The 19,313-nt window shown below is 45.2% G+C and overlaps 1 protein-coding gene across 1 annotated transcript in view; it reads right to left on the bottom strand.

Moving 5' to 3' along the window:
- Positions 1-19,313, bottom strand: part of Slc6a11 (solute carrier family 6 member 11) — a 119,541-nt gene that overhangs the window by 93,753 nt on the left and 6,475 nt on the right. The gene's annotated exons all lie outside the window — the stretch shown is intronic.

Consider the following 19,313-nt stretch of genomic DNA (forward strand, 5'->3'; position numbering starts at 1 on the left):
TGTAGGTGGCCTTAGAACCCCCAGAATCCAAGAGAAAGTACACAATCAAGGGAAGACCTTGGTATGGAGTATCTGGGGCTGTCTCTAGTTTCTTCAGTCCCCATAGAACCTTGCTGATAGCTAAACAAGTCTCCCATCAGCTCTCTGCTTGTCTCCACTCTGCTGTTTCCTCTTCGGGGAGTCTTCTTCTCAACTCCCCCAAGCCCACAAAGCTTTACCTACCCAACACCACTCCAGTTCAGACAGCACAGACCACCCTCCATGCCTCCTTGTTTCCATTCCCACGGCAGGGCCATCCACATACGGTGCTGACACTGTGTGCCGGGTGTGTGCACAGATCCATGGAGGGTCAGAGAGCAAATGCTTGAGGCTTTGCAAGGCATCTATCTCCATTCCAGCCACCAGCTCTGTCCCTGCAGTGTGGGTGCTGCCAGGGGCAATCTGCAAATGAGTGAGCGTGGCTCTCTGCCAATAAAACTTTATTTACAGAAACAGGGACTTGGCCAGTAGTTTGCTAACCCCTGTGACTTCTCCAAGACACTCTGAGTTCTCAGCCCACAGTGGAATCTCATTCAGGAAAACATTGCTCACTCCAGACTTCCTAGGGGACTCTCTTAGAAGGCCTGAAATAAAGACCCCAATCACTGTCTAACCTAGCACTCTCTGGATGCCTTTAAAGGAATCCTTCAAGGGGATGATGAGCAAAACCACAGTAAGGCCCACTCCCCAGTCAGCAGGATGACTGCAATGCAAAAGGCAGAAAATAGCAAACATCACCAGAAGCAATAGAGTCTCATAAATCGTAGAGATGCAGCATAGATCAGTGGTCGTGGGGAACAGAGTGGCACTTTTGTAAAAAGTTAGACACAAAAACCTAACAATTCGGGCTAGCAAAGTGTTCCAGTAGGTGAAGGTACTTGCCATGCAAATCTGATGGCCCATGTTCAATCTCTGGAACTCTGGTGTGAGGAGAGAACTGACTTTTTATTTGTTTGTTTTTTGAGATAGGGTTTCTCTGTGAAACAGCCTTGACTGTGCTAGAACTCCTTCTGTAGACCAGGCTGGCCTTGAACTCGTAGAGATTCACCTGCAACTGCTGGGATTAAAGGTGTGCGCCACCACCCAGTGAGAACTGACTTTTGAAAGCTGTACTCTGACCTCCATTCATACATGCCCATACTCTCTCACACACCACACACACATACACACACACTAAGAACTAAGATTTAAATTTAAAAGAGCCCACCTAGCAATTCTACTCCTGAGTACCTATTGCCCAGAAGTAGAAAACATAGAAAAATAGGTTCAACCGCAAACATATCTTTTCCCAACAGCATTTAGTCCTCACAGCCCCACGGAGAAGCCGCTCAAACACTCATCAACTTACGGACACCAACAAAATGCACTGTGTTCATATCACATAGATTTTATTATTTTAAAAAGGGGAATGAGGTGCAGGGTGGGTGAGGATTCTTAATCCCAAACCCGAAGTGCTCCAAAATCAGAACCCTTTGGTGTGGCAATTTGACATTGGATGTAGAAAACTTCCCGCCTGGCCTTACAGAAACAGGTCCATGTAAAATCCAGACATACTAGGAGCATTGTGCAAAGTTACCTTCACTCTGTCTGTATCAGCTGTGTAGGAAACATAAATGATTTTGTGTTTAAACTTGGAGCAGATATTCCAAAAGTTAGGGGGGAGAATTACAAAGTCCGGAACACTTCTGTTTCACTGTCTAGGCAGTGCAGATTAAGGGCATCCCTCCTGCACTGGGTCTGGATGTAGCTTCACAGATAGACCCTCAAGACAGTGACATGAAAGAAGCTAATTAACAAAGACCCAATTCCATCCCTATACTCTGTCTAGACGAGGCAAGTCCACAGAGACAAAGCAGATGAGGAGCAGCTTGGAGGCAGGAGCAGACACATAGTAGATGGCAGAGACTAGCCGGGAGATGAGAACGGTCTAAGCCTGTGTCCTGATGCTTCCCTCTGGAAGTTTACTCAAGCCAACTGAACTGTGTGCTTAAAATGGTCTCAACTTAACAGCATGTAGACTGTACCTCAACAAATCTGCTGAACTGTTTAGGAGGAAGCGCCCTCCCAGCATGTTTCTGCTTTTCCAAGGCTGTCCCAAACTGTCTGAGGTTGTCCCTAACTGTCTTGAGGTTTCAATTACCCATGGCTTGCCATAGTCTGAAAATATTAAATGGAAAAATTCAAGAAATAAACAACTTGTAAGCCTTCAATGGTATGTCATTCCGAGTAGCATAACAAAATCTCTCACCGTACGGCTACCATCTTGTCTAAGACTGCCCGTTTGATCAATGTATCCACAGTCCATATGCTGCCCACCTTAGACACTACCCTTATTTTACTTCACAAGGGTCACAAAGTGCAAGAATGGGGATTTGGTGACTTTGTCATGGTGTTATTATTTGATGTTACTATTAGTTATTGCTGTTAATTACTGTTCCAAATTTATCGATTAAACTTTATCACAGGTCTGTAAGAAAAAAAAAACACAGTATCTGTAGAGTTCAAATTTCCTGTGGTTTTGGAACTCTGTGGTTTAGAGAATGTCCTTTATAATAAGGGGGCTACTACAATCTAGCATTGGGTGTGACATGGACAGAACCCCAGAAACTTATGCTTGTCATTTGTTTTACAACCATCATTCAGAAGAAGTACAGGTGCCACATACACGTTTGACTTGCTGTGGGGGTTTGGATGAGAATGTTGCCCACAAGCTCATGTGTGTGAATACTCGTGAGACAGGGATAGTCAATCTAGAACTGAGCACATTCGAGACAGTAAGGATACAGAGACAGGCCCCCAAAACCTGCTCCTCCTTGGGAGGAGTAGATAGAGTTCTAAAGGCCCGAAACAAGGACACGCAGGGAAGATGGAGAAGCAGAGGACTGCATAGATTCTGAGGTCTCACTGTAGCCTCATGACAACATCTGTTCTCATGCATGAGACCTCAAGGTTGTTTGTCTGGAAGCAGGATCCTTCTCCCACCTCTTCAGCAGGACTAAGGGAACTCGAGGCATTGTTCGAGCCATAGTTATGCCCATAATTGCTCTGCACTAGTAAGCAACTAGAAGCTCGGGGATACTCAACCTCCTGTGTTTCACTCACTCATAGAGCAGGGTTTGACATAGAGGCTGGCTGAGAGCCACAGTTGTGGTGGCCAGACAGTAGTCAAGAGACACACAGTCAACAGCAATGAGGAGTGGGGTCTGCCAGAGGCCACCTCTGCCCTGTTCCTTCATGCCTTTGACAGCTAAATAGAAAGTGAGGGTGGAAAGGCTGCTGGGAGCGACAGGAGCAGATGAACCAAGAGGAGCCACTATGCCAGCTGCCATACCTCACTGAATACAAACACTGTTCCAGGGACAACAGGCTGCATCTGATAAACCCACTGACAGCCAGGAACACCCAGAGAGAAAGGAGGGCTAGGCACAGTTACCGAGCATCCTGGAGCTGTGTGTGACACAGCACGCTGTGAGTACTGCTCACTTACCCCCAAGACTGCAGGCTGACTTCAAGCTGTAACCCCTGTCCTGTTCAGTGTAGAGACAGGATAGGACACACATCTCTAGCCTGGGAACAAACCTCAGTTCCCAAGTCAAAGCACAGTTTATGAATGGTCACTGTAAATGACCATTTAATAATAAATGGTCACAGTACAGGTTACTGTACCCTGTAAAGCTGAGCAAGGTAAGCAAAACAGTCATGAAGCCAGGGGTGTCTCCACAGATACCATGCTATGGAGGAAGAGCCTCAGGGTCTATGAAGGAGGCTTGGGTGGCTCAAGCTCTAAGGACCCCTCCATATTCTGGATGTCATTCATCTGCCCACTCAGTGGGAGGACCGTAGAGCACAAGGGAACAGAGGTAGGTGTGTGTGTGTGTGTGTGTGTGTGTGTGTGTCTGTGTGTCTGTGTGTCTGTGTGTGTCTGTGTACATGCAGATCTTGGTAGTGTAATATGCTTTTATAATGCTGTTAAAAAACAACCTGAAGTCATGATGGAATAGACATCTAAGCCACTCTGCTCCTGACCCTGCACTAAAGTCATTTATTCACTGTTGCTTCCTGCCACCAGTGAGAGGGCCACAAACGGCACAGCAGAGTTGGCATTAATTCACCAGCTCCCATCTTCCCAACAGGTAACATTTAGGACTACCCTCACACTCTACTTCTGGCCCAGTTGGACACTGAGGTACTTTTTCAAGTCGCTTCCTACAGGAGCCCCTTAGAATCCAAGAAAGACAAATCACAAACACCAGGTGTGTTTGCTCAGTACAGATGCTGGAGCCTTTTATGAGTTTTCTCCAGCCTCCCTGTCTCTCCCTTTCCTATCAGGAACATATCCTACTTAATGAAAATCTCCCAGGGTTACCGGCACAGGGTTGCTGTCAGACTCTATGTGGGAAGCATATGCCAGTCAGACACCGTGGTGAGATATGGTGGGAAGTTGACAATGCTTCAGGTGCAGCAGAGAAGAGTGAGCAATTGCAGGAGGACACAAGTGGTAAGGAGAGGCTCTGACTGAACTTAGAGGTGCTGCAGACAAGCTCCTTAACCTCTGACCTCTCTATTCCCCGAGACATGCTGGCAGAAGTCAGCCTTGCAATAATTCTCTGATCAGGTGGTGGAAAGAAGGAACAAGGTTAGATAGCTCTATGGTAGTAGTAGGGTACACAGTTGGGGCTATCTAAAAGTGACCCCTCTTTCCTTACTATAGCCATCAGGATATAAAAGGGGACCAATGTGGGATGTCTCTCTGTATGCTACAGATATGTTTTATTACCATTGGTTAACAAAGAACCTGTTGGACTGATGGCTTAGTAGAGTAAAGCCAGGTGGGAAAAATGGACAGAGATATAGAGAGTAGAGAGAAAGTAGGTGGACTCAGGAGACGCCATGTAGCTGCTGAAGGAGAAAGACGCCAGCCACCAGTCAGAAACTTACTGGTAGGTCACAGCCTTGTGGTGATTCACAGATTAATTGAAATGGGTTAATTTAATATATAAGAGTTAGCTAGAAATATGCCTAAGCTATTGGCCAAACAGTGTTGTAATTAGTATAGTTTCGGATCTGGGTGGCTGGGAAATGAATGAGTGGTCTCTGCCTACATAATGGCATGCCATTGTGAACCAACTATATCCACATAAAACACACACACACACACACAGAGAGAGAGAGAGAGAGAGAGAGAGAGAGAGAGAGAGAGAAGAAAAAGAGCATAGAGAGTTATAAAAAGAAATAAATAATTTAAAAAATAAAACAGTCTTTAAAAAGACAGAGTATGGAAGTCATACATAAAAGGAGTAATGAAAAATAAGACACATAAAGACAAAAAATACACAGTGAATCTGGATTATGTTTATTATTGTGTTTTTTTAAATTTTTAACTGTGAATGAGCTAAGTACAGAGAAACATTTCATTGTATGGGCTGCTATGCTAAATCAACATATATATCTTAAAGGAATCTTGATTTCAAAATTTGGGTCTAAGGTTATGTTGCTTTGCAAAAGAAGTTCTGCTTTTTTTTTCACAAAAAATAGAAAACTTTGGATTCCTTACCAGCTAATATTATTTGATCAAACAAGACCCCCTGAAGCCCAGATGGTCCAACATCCATGACAACTTCAGGACTGCTGGCTGAGATGAATCTATCACACAGGATACCCCATGAAAGACCTGATTAACAGTGCCCCCAATCAGCAGGAAGTACTCTAGAAAACAACACCCAAATTCCCTAAATTATTGTTTATGAATGTTTGTTTACATTTAAAAAGGGATATACTATAGAGATGAATATTTTGTATTGGTATGGATCTTGGTTTATTGATACAAATTTAAGGTCAATTTTGTTATAGGTTTATTTATGCTCTTGATTAAGGCATTGCATTTGTGCAGCTCATTTTAAAATATAATGCATAAGTAAGAAATACAGGTTAATAATAGTCATCTAAACTAGTCAGGCTTGTAGTCATGTCAGTTAGGTTTCTAGATGTACAGACATACATTTCAGATGGATAGGTATTCTTCAAACCTTTCAAAGACTTATAGATATGGTATTCAAATGTCTTAAGAACATAGATTTTTTATGACAATGAGACATATCTGTTTCTGGCAGCATCAATTACTTCAAGAGGAAGATGGGCATCCAAGAGGCTTTTTAAGGAGTTTGTTAGCCATTTGGGCAAGAAACTGATCTTGTGTGGATTGCTTAATGGTATGCTGTGTGAACTGGACATGCAGGACCCATAGAAAAGCCACTGCTGAACATTCCAAAAGAAGGTGAGATGATCCTTTGGGGGGTCCTGCTTCATGAAAGAACTGCCAGACATTTTGCAGGACACAGAAGAAGCATCTGATGAACTTTGCCATCACAAGGCAAAACAGATCTTCAAATTTCCTGCGTCATGGGAAAGTCTGCTGGATACTATGGGTCTGTAGGCTGAATATGGGTGCCCCAATGTTACAGAAAAACTTTGGGTAACTGTCCAGGCAGCAATATGTCTCTGTCAATTCTGAAGTTTTGGAATTTCCTTACAATGCACTTCCTGTTTACTTAATATATCCTTCTGGTGTCTTTGAAGACTTGAAAGCAGGTATAGTTTTCCTTAGTTATGATAAAAGATAAAGTAGATATAAGTATTGTAACCATAATTCTTGCTTGATACTGTTTTGTTATATATAATTTTACTATGTTAATGTTAAAAACCTTCCTTTTTATTTAGACAGTAAAAGGGAGATTATGTGGGATTCCCCTCTGTATGCTATGAATATATTTTATTATCATTGGTTAATAAGGAACCTATTTTGACCAGTGGCTTAGTGGAGTAAATCCAGGCAGGAAATCTGAACAGAGATATAGAGAGAAAATAGGTGGAGTCAGGAGATGCCAGGTAGCTGCTGAAGGAGACAGATGGCCAGAACTTCACTCAATAAGCCACATCATTATGGTGATACACAGATTAATAGAAATGGGTTAATTTAAGTTGTAAGAGGTAACTAGAAATATGCCTAAGCTAATGGCCAAACAGTGTTGTAATTAATATAATTTCTGTGTTATTATTTGGGTCTGGGAAGCTGAGAAACAAAAGAGCAGTCTCTGCCTATAGGAGACCTATGCAGCAACTGGCTCCTTCCCATTATATAGGGTAAGGTGTCAGTTAAAATTGCCAGTGCCCTCTTGGCTAATTTAAGATATGAGTATTTTTGCCTGAATAGTCACAAATATACAAGAACAGGCCCCAACTATACAGTTTACTAAGGTAAGTTTCTACACAAAGGTTGGGACAGCAGTTATAAGTAGTAAGCCTAAGACAATAGCACAACAATTCTCCGGATCTAAATATTACACCATGGCATTAAACAGTTTTTCACAACTGTCTGTACAAGTAATGTCTGACCCTCAATGAGTCTTTAAGTGTGGGGCTCAGACCATGTCAGAATACAAATTGGCCCTTCCTGAGACTGGGCTGTGGGTCAGGAGACAATACTGGTGGGATGACTTAAGGCAGACGGCTTAGACTTAGCTTCATATTGTATACAAGAGCAAGCAGAGGTCCCTGTTGGGCCTTCTCTGACCCTCAAATGCCACTAGCAGTAGAATGGAGGGCTGGCTCCACTAGGAGATTTGTGGGTGCCAGCGGAGAGGTTCTGCTAGGTATGAGGAATCCAAAACAGTAGATCTGGGCAAAAATCTTCCAGCTTCAGCAGCATAGGAACCCAGGGGCAGAAAGGGAGTGGATTGTTAGTGGTGTGATCTCTTAGGGGCTGAGAAACAATATGTGATTTACAATCTACTATAGAAATAAAGACCTACTGTATTTTAGTCACTAAAAACTCCATTTGCTATTGTTGTAACCAGTTAAATATTCAATTGTTAGAATGAAAAGGCTACAACCCTGCTGGGACAACAAAGAGTGACTTTGGTTTGAGTTGGCAAATGTCTTGACCCCTTCCCTGTTCTCCTCAGCTATATCCAAGGGTCCCCAGTGCCTCACTGAGGGGGCAATGACAAGAAGAAACCTTCCTGGAACAGGTGAGTCTTCTGCACATACAAGGCCTATAGCAGCAGAGACCAGGTGCTCGTGGGTGAGAGTCAATGATGGACTGGCTTTGGGGTTCAGGATCGTGAGTTGGAGCAATGGGAAGATGGAGATTTGTCTTCTGCCCACCTCCTGGGGCTGACTGTGACTTAAATGAGGTACTATTAACAGGAACGAGATAATAAGTCAGTATTAGCATGACGGGGCTAGAGATCTAAGTGGGGCTGTCACTCAAGCAAAGAGGATCATGACTGACAGCTTAGTCACCAGTACCACGAGTCCTGCTTTTATTATAAGATAACCAGGCTGCTTGTTGTACTTGAACATTCAAATACTAGGGAAGGGCACAGAACAGGGAAGGGAAACTCTGTTACTATTTACTCCATTTCTCCACATTCTACTTCTGGGAGGTCTACAGGGAAATGGCATCTTGTGTGCCCTCCCAGATATGTCTATGGGGAAGATAAATACAGGTGGAGCAACCCCTAATTTGAAAACTTAAAATAGTAAATGCTCTTAAATAATAAACTTTCTCTTGCTCTTCAAGCATATGTATGCACACGTGTGCACATGTGTGTGTGTGTGTGTGTGTGTGTGTGTGTGTATGTGTATGCAGGTACTCATGAGCGTGTGTTTGCATGTATGTGGAAGCCATAGGTCTGGCGATTATTCTCCATTTTATTTACTGAGGCAGTGTCTCTGACTGAACCCAGAACTAACCCATTGAATGTCGCTACCCTGCTTACCCGGGATCCCATCTCAACTTCCCAAGTGTTAAGACTACAGGTGGGCTACCATGCCTACCCATTTTTATGTGCCTTGAAGCTAAGGCCCTTGACATTTTATGCACTGAGCTATCTCCCCAGGCCCATATGAAACTTTCTGAGCACCAGCATTCCCCAGGAGACCTCACGTGACAAGTTGTGACTGAAAGGCCAGCACCCAAAAGAACAACATCAAATTACCTTTAGGTTGTGTACTAAGTACATCTTCATAATAAATACTTTCATATCTAGACTCTGGTTCCATTACCAACCAATATGGCTATGCAGAGACTCCAGAAGTCAAGGAGGGGGGACATTTAAGGGGACAGCACCTCAGCCTGTACATGCCTCTTCCCATACCTCACCCTCCCACACCCCAAAAGTGCCACCCCCCTCTGTGCCAACGCACTTCCTGCCCTGCTCTTTTTTATAGTTGCTGCATACTTTCACTCGTGGGCATTTCACAAGTGGTTTTGTTGTCTCTTTGCTTGTTTTTTACCATCACAAAGGGTGCTTCCCCGGGCATGCTTGGGCTATGTGTAACTAGTATGGACATACCCCAGAGAAGGCTTTCAGAAATGGGACAAAGCATACACACAGCCCCCAAACTGGTACCTGTAAGAACTGGCTCCTGTTGCTGTCAAACAAACAAAAGAAACAAACCTTGAGCCCTGGCCAATTTGTAACCTCCCGTGAGTCTTTATTGGGAAAGACCCACCCAGAATGTAAAGGATGAGGTGAGATGATATCTTGCAACATGGGGGGGGGTCTCTAGTGGGGCCTTCGTCTGGGCACAGGTCTGTCATCTACATCCGCGAGCAGCACATCTGAGCAGCACAAGCCACCACATTCCAAGATTGCTTCTATTATTGTTTTCCCAATAGTTAAAGGCAGTTTTGCCCCAGCCTCCCTCTGCCTGGGCAGAAATCAGTTTCCTGTACCCAGGCTAAACCTCACACCCCCAGGATGCAGGGCAGAGCTCTATCTTATTTCCAGAGCTACAAAGCAGGCTCTTTCAGGGCAATCTACAAAATCATTCCCAATCATTCATAAAGGCACTAGGTCCAGACAAACTTAGGATCTGTAATGGGTTGGTATTTTGTCAACTGGACACAAGTTAGAGTCATTGGAGAAGAGGAAACCTCAACTGAGGAAATGGCCCCAACAAATTGGCCTGTAGCCAAGTCTGGAGGGGCGTTTCCTTGATTGATGATTGTTGCAAGGGGGCCCAGATCACGATGGGTGGGCAGGTGGCCCTGGGTTGTATGAAAAGCAGACAGCAAGCCATGAAAACAGGCCGATAAGTCACACTCCTCCATGGTCTGGTTTTTCTTCCTGCTTGAGTACCTGCCCCAAATTCCCTCAGTGATGGGCTGTGACCAGGACACATGGTCTAAGTAAGCCCTTTCCTCCCCAGGTAGTTTTAGCCATGGTCTTTATTATAGCAATAGAAGACAGACTGAGGCAGGACCTCTCTCAGGTGTCTATCCGCAAAGGTCCATCTAGCATTTGAGTTCTCTGGGTCAGTCTCAGAGCACAACATACGTCCTCCATATTAAGGCCACAGCCCCTGCTACTCCTCTGGCCTCAGAATTTGCCCCTAATGTATAAAGTTTTCCCTCCACTTCTTTCAGATCCGTACTCATGTGCCATCCACTCAGAGGGGCCCCACTGTGACCAGACACTCTCAATTCCTTTAGCCTGATACTGTCTTCCTTGATTTACTAGGATTCTTTCTCCTCTGGCTTTGTTCATGATGTATCCCAGGCCCTCCACCTAGGCCTGGTGTAGAGCAAGCTTTCTCTGAAGACATGCACAGCAGCCCCCCTGATCTAGAGACCAGATGTTTAAAGATCCCTGGTAGTTGCTTGAAACCACACAGTAGCGACTCCTTTGTATACACCATGCTTTTCCTATACCTCTACATGCACAATAAAGTCAATTATAAAGCAGGCATGGAAACATTGCAAAGGTCTTGGCCACCTGAATATATATTTTGTCCTTTGGGAGGCTGAAGCAGGAGGATTGCAAATTCCAAGTCAACCTGGAATTCAACAAATTCCAATAAATGAGAAATTTGATGCCAGCCTGCTAAAGAGAGAAACTGTCCCCTAACATATATACATACATACACACATGCACGTGCGCGCGCGCACACACACACACACACACACGCATACACAAGTGGTGAAGGGGTTTGATTTACTCTTTATGTAAAAAAAAAACATTTTCTGGCTTCTCTTTGGCATATCTTAAAACTCCAACATCTCTCTTGCATGCTTGGGCTATTTTTAAATAAAATAAAGGTCACCTAAATAGAAGCAGTTTCATCACCATAGCATCTGACCAAGATACCATGAGTGATGGACTGGCCATGCACCTGTGCAATCTCTCTCTCTCTCTCTCTCTCTCTCTCTCTCTCTCTCTCTCTCTCCCTCCCTCCCTCCCTCTCTCCCTCCCTCTCTCCCTCCAACCTCTCTCCCTCCATCCCAGGATAAATGACATCTCAGTCAGATGAAGCAGTACAAGATTTCATCTTACTATCTTGATAGGGGGTGGCATTTCGGGGTTAGAGATAAAGCTGGTGCCAGGGAAACTCCCAGGAATCCACAAGAATGAGCAATAGTGGAGAGGGTGCCTAAACTGGCCATGTCCTGTAAACAGATTGGTGACTACCCTAATTGTCATCAGAGAGCCTTTATCTGGTAACTGAAGGAAGCAGATACAGGAATCCACACTTAAACACTGGGCTGAGCTCTGGGAGTTCTGATGAAGTGAGGGAAGAGGGATTGTATGATCAAGATCAAGCGGGGGAGGTCAAGACCATGAAGAAGAACCCACAGAGACAGCTGACCTAAGCTCGTGGGAGCTCACACTCTAGACTGACAGCCAGGGAGCCTGCATGGAACTGACCTAGGCCTTCTGTATATAGGTGACAGTTGGTCTGTTTGGTGGGCTCTCAGCAGTGGGATCAGGACCTATCCCTGGCACTTGGGCTGACTTCTGGGAACCTGTTCCCCATGGTGGGTTGCCTTGCCTAGCCTTGATGCAGGGGCGGAGCTTGGTGCCACAACCTGGTGCAGCATGCTTTGTTCACGCCCATGGGAGGCCTGCCCCTTTCTGAATGGAGACAGAGAAGTGAATGGGGGGGGGGTAACTAGGAGGTCAGAACAGGAGGAAGGAGGGGAAACTATGTGCTTTACATACTATGTGGTCAGTATGTAAGACACGTTTAAAAAATTAATAAAAAGATATTCTCACTCAAAAAAAGATTTCATCTCACTACTCAGAACAATATAAAATTTAAAACATGTGAATATGAATTAATTTATTTCTGGAATTTCCCATGTAATATTTTTTGATCAGCTGACCACTGGCAGGTGGTAACTACTATAAATGAACTGATGCTGCTCGACCCTCTGTCTTTCTTCACACATACTGTAGCATTGCAACAAGTCCGCAAGCCTCTACATGTGGCCTCAGGAACTATGCTCCAGCCTGTGTTACTAGCATGACAGTCAACCCCGTGGACTTCTCATCACCCTTCAAAGCCCAGCTTAGCTCAGCGCCTGTTCCACAGCTGGATAGGCAGGCTCCCACAGTTTATTGTCAGGTACAACAGAAACTTCACCCCCTACACACACACTTCCTGGCTTCCTCCTCTAGGCTGGGTGCTTCACGTGTCTCTGGGTACAGGTGTGGTGAGCACGCCCAGGAGAAGTTTGGAAAACGTTTAAGTTGTGTACTGAGCGTGTGCCACCTGCTAGGTGCTCTGTAAACATTGCCTCATTCGACGCTAATGGGACACATTCAGCTGTGTTCAGAGGAGCACACAGGCTTCCAGAGGCCACACAAGTCGTCCAGGGGCACGCCCTTCATGGGAAGAGAAAGCAGTGATGCCCGGTGGGCCACAGCCCCTACCGACTGAGATCTATACAGCAGCCATGGGCAGGGCCATGGGTGGGGGTGGAACAGGGTCAGATGGTACCACAGAGTTCAGTTCCAACCTAGGGAAATGGACAATCTCCACGATGACTTGGATCTTAAATGCCCCTGTAAAGGCTTAACACCCAGCAATGGCACCCAGGGGAAGTCATGGGACCCTTAGGAGGGTGACTAAGAGGACAAGGAGGTTAGAACACAGAGGGTGTGCCTGTAAGGCTGACATTGTAATCTAGTCCCCTTCCAGTCTCTGTCCACTTCCCAGCTGCCATGAGGTGAGTCGCCTCCCCTATCATTTGCTCCACCCATGATGCACTCTGCCACCATGGACCCAAACAGGACCAAGTGAACAAAGACTGAAACCTGGGAAGCCATGAACAGAAATAGACCCTCCCCTCCTTGAAGCTCTTTATCTGGGGGTGTTTTGTCATACACACCAAGGAACGCTGACTGGCTCAAGTCCCCATTTCACAGGCAAAAGAGCCACTCACAAATAAGCCATCACTGCAGCTGACATGTCCACAGGGCTCAGTATAGGGGAGGTGTCACTGCCTCCAATATTACCAGGAGGATTTATCTACTTCCAACTTGCAGCTGGAATGGGAGGGGCTAGGTAACATGCACACATCCGTTTGCTCGTTATGGCGTCCATTGATTTTGACAATGTTTTCTAAGCACCTCAGATGTGCAGCCAACAACAGTGAACAAAGGACACAGGCTGCACTAGCATGGAGCTCTACCTACACTGAAGGCAGAGGAGAACGAGCCAGTTCAGATGCAGGAGGTCAGAAAAGAGCTATGCAGAGAGAAAGCTGGGGGAACTGGCATCTCATTCCACCGTGCCGCTCAGGAGGGAGCTGACATCTGAATTAAGACTCAGTGAAAACACAGAGCCAGACACAGGCCAAGGGAGGGCAAAAGCCAGGCAAGTGAGTGACCCTGGAACAAGCCAGGGCACATATGGCTGGGCCGGGACAAAAGCCAGCAGCAGGAGGAGCAGAGAAGAGGAAGATAGTGGAGGGAGGCCAGTGAGTTGGGGGAGAAGAGGAAGAAGAAAGGAGGAGGAGAGAAAATAGAGGGAGGGGAGGGAAGCCAGTAGGGGGAGGGAGGAGGAAGAGAAAGAAGAGGAGGAAGAAAAGGAGGAGAATACAGAGGGAGGGGCAGTAAGGCAGCAAGCAAGATGCCCATTTTCACAGTAAGAACAGGATTTGTTCCTCTGAGCCTTGATTTCTACCCAAAGATGAAGAATTAAGATATCTGTGGGGCTTTGCAAAATACAAAGGAAACACACCTGCAGTAAAAGATAATCCAGAAAGACAAGGCTGGGTCCTAATAAAGAAACAGCTGAAAACCCCCAGAGCCTAACTCCAGCTCAGCACAAAGCATGCATTAGGACACGCTCCTCACATGGGCTCCTGCACAGTGACTGTAATTGTGCCCAAGGTGAATCTGAGGTTGCTCCTAAAACCCAGGGACTGGGGAGAATGAGAGAACCGGGAAAGAGAAATGAACACACGGCCCATCTAATGTTGTCAAGCCCAATCCCACCAGAGGACGCAGGCTCAAGATTTAGAAATGCAGACATATTTAGATAAGCACACGGACTTGATGCATAATGGTTACTAAGGGAAACCACCATGGCCCGATTTTGAAATGTGACATTAGAAAGACAAGCTGTCCCACCCTACAAGCCCCTGCCAGAGTCAGAACCAGGACAGATGCAGGGTCTGGCTTGTCTTGTTGGCTGAGTCATTTCAAATACATTCTGAAAAGGAAATTTTAAAATGGGTTTGATGCGGGCTGGGCTGGGAGCCCTCAGCAATTGGATTCGACGGTCATCTGTGGGTTTGTTTCACTTGTATATTAGAGATGGGCACCTGTCATCTCTGCCTCCCTTAGATATGCGGCAAGAAGCAGGCATTTGCAGAATGAATGAACCAGCAGGCAGCCCAAGCTGATGCTTTGACCAAGCATGGTGGCCCTGATGTGAAGAACAGGGACACACTGGGGATCTGAGCACAAGTGGGGAAGCTGTGAATAGGCCACAAAAGAAAAGTCCAGGAAACATGGTGGAGGGACAGTTCTGGGGAAACTGAACCAATAAGCAAGGACTTCCAGGTGGAGAACTAAAAGCTTCTTCCCAGAGCCTCGGGATCAACTACCAACTCAAGGCAAGAAATATCCACCGCCCAGAAAAAGCATTCTCCAACACTGATTAGGTGGAATGTTCATGATGTCTTGTGGAAGAGGTGAGTCTAAATGATGCCAGCGAATACAGGATGGTTAGGAAGCTGGGTTGATCAAAGGTATACAGATGGTCCCTTCCGATGACACAGCCATCAGCTCTCCTCAGATTTCTTGGCTTTTCTCAGACCCCCACGGGATGACGTGAGCCCTCGCCCGGTCTCTGTGTGTTCTGAGCTCCTTTCTGAGAGAATGAGTTGCTAGAGTGTGAGCAGACACCTGAGGAAGTACTGTCAGTATACAGCAGTCAAGACTGCCTAGATAACACAGACCCACTACAGAGATGCTGCCTCGCACGGCCCCTACGCTGGTGTTCTGATGCGCAGTAAAGACTCAGGGTGGTGGTACCGGATGTGATGGGTGCTGGTGGATGGGAAGCTCAGTGCAGGGCTGGCTCCTTCCAGGACCTCCTTGCCCCTTCTCATGTAGGGTTTCCTAGACTTTACCAACTGCCCGCCTTCCTCCTCTGTCTGCTCATATTCTCAATACTCATTGACAGCCTTCCCAAGCCTGGCAACGACCACGCTGACTGAGAAACAGAGACAGTGGGCAAATACGTTACACACACAGTGACTCAGGCTGACAAGGTGGCTCTGTGGGTAAAGGCACCTGCCACCAAGGCTGAAGACAAGAGTGCAATCTTTAAGACCCATATGGCAGAAAGAGAGAAGCAGTTCCCTGAAGTTGTCCCCTGGCCTCTCCACATGCATCGTGGCATGCATGTATCCTTTTAAAATAAAGAATAATACAAGAAAAACACAAATAACAAAACCCCTAAGGATCACACATATGTTGCAGAGGGGATGAGTGGCGTGTGGGAAAAATACACAGGGCCTCGCATAGATGTCGTGTCTTGATTCAGGTTAGGTTCCCTAGAACACACACACACACACACACACACACACACACACACACACACACACAAAATACTTTTTTCACAGACCTCCAACTGTTTGTGTCCAACATAAGCAAATGCACACTTTTTCAGGGAACCCTAGCCCAGTATGATTGGAAAAAACCCTGCCCAGAACCGAAGCCTCCTCCCTAGCATGTACCTTTCAGAGGCTCCTTTTTGAGACTGACTGAGTAGGCAGATGCCATTGGTTCTGATGCTGACTGCTCCAAAGGCCACAATCGAAAGGCAGTTAGAAGACCCAAATAAATGAAGAACTAGCTGAAGCATGTTCAACAATGGACAGAAAACTCAATACAGGAGAGGTAGCTTTCTTCAAATTAAGCTAACAGAAAAACAGACTTTCAGCCCAACCCCCACAAGTTTGTTTTCATTTATTTTTTATTGCTTGAGCTAAACAAGTTGATTCTAAAATTCATTTGGAACAGTAAGATCATTCTGAAAATGAACAGAGCATGACCAGGTCAAGGGTCACAACAGCAACACCAGGACAACATCTATAGAGAGACAAGAAGATCAACTAGATGGGCAAAGACCATCAAAACAGACCAGTGCTTTTAGGAAAACCATGTCTAGTTGAGAAGACACTGCAAACTGGCTGAGAAGGGGTAAAGAATGGGCAACTGCTGAAGAAATCCAGTACCCACATAAAAACAAAAGCTGCATTTCCACCTTATACCATACATAGTGTTCCTAAATGTGAGAAAACTGAAACTTTAAAACTCTTGGGAGAAAATTCAGACTGTTTGTACAACTTTGGGGGAGGAAAATCATCCTAAATAAGAAGCCAACTGTACCAGGCACAAAGGAGAAACTGGCACACGCAGTATCATTAAAATGGAAAATTCTGTACACCATAAGAAAGCCCATATACTGAGTAAAGATCCTACAACAAAGAAAATCATGTATTTAAAAGTATAAAGAATGTTTATCCAAAAGAAAATACAAACCAGAGAAAGAAAAAGGTCTGAAGTTTGTGAGCAATGCATCAAAATTATGAAAAGATGCTTACCTCACCACTATTTAGACAAATGAAAGTTTAAAATAGTGGAATACCATTTCACACTTATTACCCAGGAGAAATAAAACTTGACTAGAGAAGCGGAGACAGAGGGATTGTTACAAGTTCAAGCTCAGTGTGGTCTACAAAGCAAGTGTCAGGCCAACCAGATTTACGCAACAAGACCCTGTCTAGAGAAAACAAAATGAAGCAAACAAAACCACTTGCTCAGACCAAGTGCTGTATAGAAAGCAGAACACTTACTTGGGGCTGGAGAGATGACTCCGTGGTTAATAGCACAAATTACTCTTGTAGAGGACCTGGGTTTGATTCCCAGGACCCACATGGCAGCTCACAGGGATCTGTAACTCCAGTTCCAGAGGACATGACACCCTCTTCTGGCCTCTGAAGGCACTGCATGCATGTGATACACAGACATACAGGCAGGCAAAGTACCCACACACAAAATAAAATAATCTTTAAAAAAAAAAAAAGCATCACTGGGAGAAAAGTGGAGCAGCAGAAATTCTTACAAGCTAGTATTTAGGATACACATAAGAGCAATCTCCATATTATCTGATATAACAGATGGCATGCATGATCCACAGCCTACCAGCTACACTCTAATGCATGATTTCGATGCATTTCCTTACAGTATGGGTTGGAGAGTGAAACTCCAATGCAACAGCAGTGAAAGATGGCTTATGGGCATGCGTTTGAAATGTTACCAGAGGCCCAAAAGAGATTCCCAAGGAAAAGCTGAATTGGATCATCCCTTGCTCCCCCCCCCCACTCTCTCTCTCTTAAATATTTTTATTTAATGTGCATGCATCTGTATGGGGGCATCGGATCTCCTGGAACTGGAGTTACAGACAGTTGTGAGCTGCAATGTGGGTGCTGGGTATTGAACCTGGGTCCTACTGGAAGAGAAGCCAGGTGCTCTTAACCACTGAGCCATCTCTCCAGCACCCCACCACACCCACTCCCCTCTTGCTTTTCTGCTTTTCACAAAAGGATGGCGCAGGAGCCAACTCTTGCCAAGCACCAGTCTCTTCATCCTGAACTTCCAAACTCTACATGTATAGGAAAGATAACAAACCTCTGTTCTTTAGAAGCCACCCAGTTCCAGGTATTTTGTAGACACAACATAAAACAGACTAAGATGGGCTTGCAGACTAGAAACCACCAAGAAAACTCAGCTAGTTCAACCACTGTGGTGATGGACAACAGTCTAACCCCATCAAGAAGACTTGTAAATACAAGGTAACGATTCACACAGTGTAACACTATTAAGGAGGTGTGTATAAGGAAACCAGGATTGTTGTATCGATATAGACTCATCTTTGAACCACCACTGAGAAAGGAAACAAAGTAAAAACAAAACATAAGGCTTGGACTAACTAGTCCTGGAAATGTTTACAATAAGCAAGGGGCCTCTCTTCTACTCCAGGCACCTATGTAAGCAGAACAAATGCAAAGATGGACAGGAGAATTAAGAATCTAATTTCAGCCAGACTTCTAGAGGGGAGGAAACAAATGGTATCTGGAAAACAAATTAAAATCACTCATCTTATCATAAAATCATAAAATTATAAAATCAACCCACCATTCATCCCCATATGTTACTATTACTAATTAATCCTAAAGCAGGGGAGACTTCATCCATGAAGTCAGGTCTCGGCAAACTGAGAAACCTCAGGGAACATATGGTTTAGCCTTTAACATGTACAGAAAAACCAATTATCTATATTTGGGTGCAGGACAATCCTGCAGCAGAAGTTGGGGCGACTATATACAGCCCACAGGTTGTATACCACACACTTCTACAGTGCGTGCTTCACAAGGCACCTCAGGATGATGTTTCCCAGGCGTGCATACAGTTTCCACAACTGTATTCCTCAGCCTTGTGAGGATCCCAGCACTTTAGAACTCTGGTAAAATTGTACGTGCTTCTGGGATGAGGGGTGCTCACAACCTTCCGGGTCCTTTCAACCTCACATCCTTCTTAAATACATTTGAAAGCTGTCTCTCCTTTCAAGTGGATCTACTTTTTCACACACTACTTCAGGTACTGAGAGCAAGATAGCCCCCATCCCAACCCCCAGAGACTTCAGTTTTCTAAGGCTTAAATATACCGCTGGCTTTGCTTACGGCAAGCAAGAACTAGCTTCTCCGCTGTTCAGAATGAATTTTTAAACTGTCCTTTTACCAAGACTTCCCACCCTAATAAGCAGTAGGCATGCTGACGTGTTTTCAAGGAACCAGAACGAGTTCCTCTCAGCTGCTCCTATGGGATGCCCTGAAGGACCCCCACATATGCCTGCTTTCTATAGCAGTCAGATGGCCATGGGAGACAAGAAGCACGGTGTGGAGAGAG

The sequence above is a fragment of the Myodes glareolus genome, chromosome 3, assembly GCF_982192425.1.
Source record: "Myodes glareolus chromosome 3, mMyoGla1.1, whole genome shotgun sequence".
NCBI lineage: Eukaryota > Metazoa > Chordata > Mammalia > Rodentia > Cricetidae > Myodes > Myodes glareolus.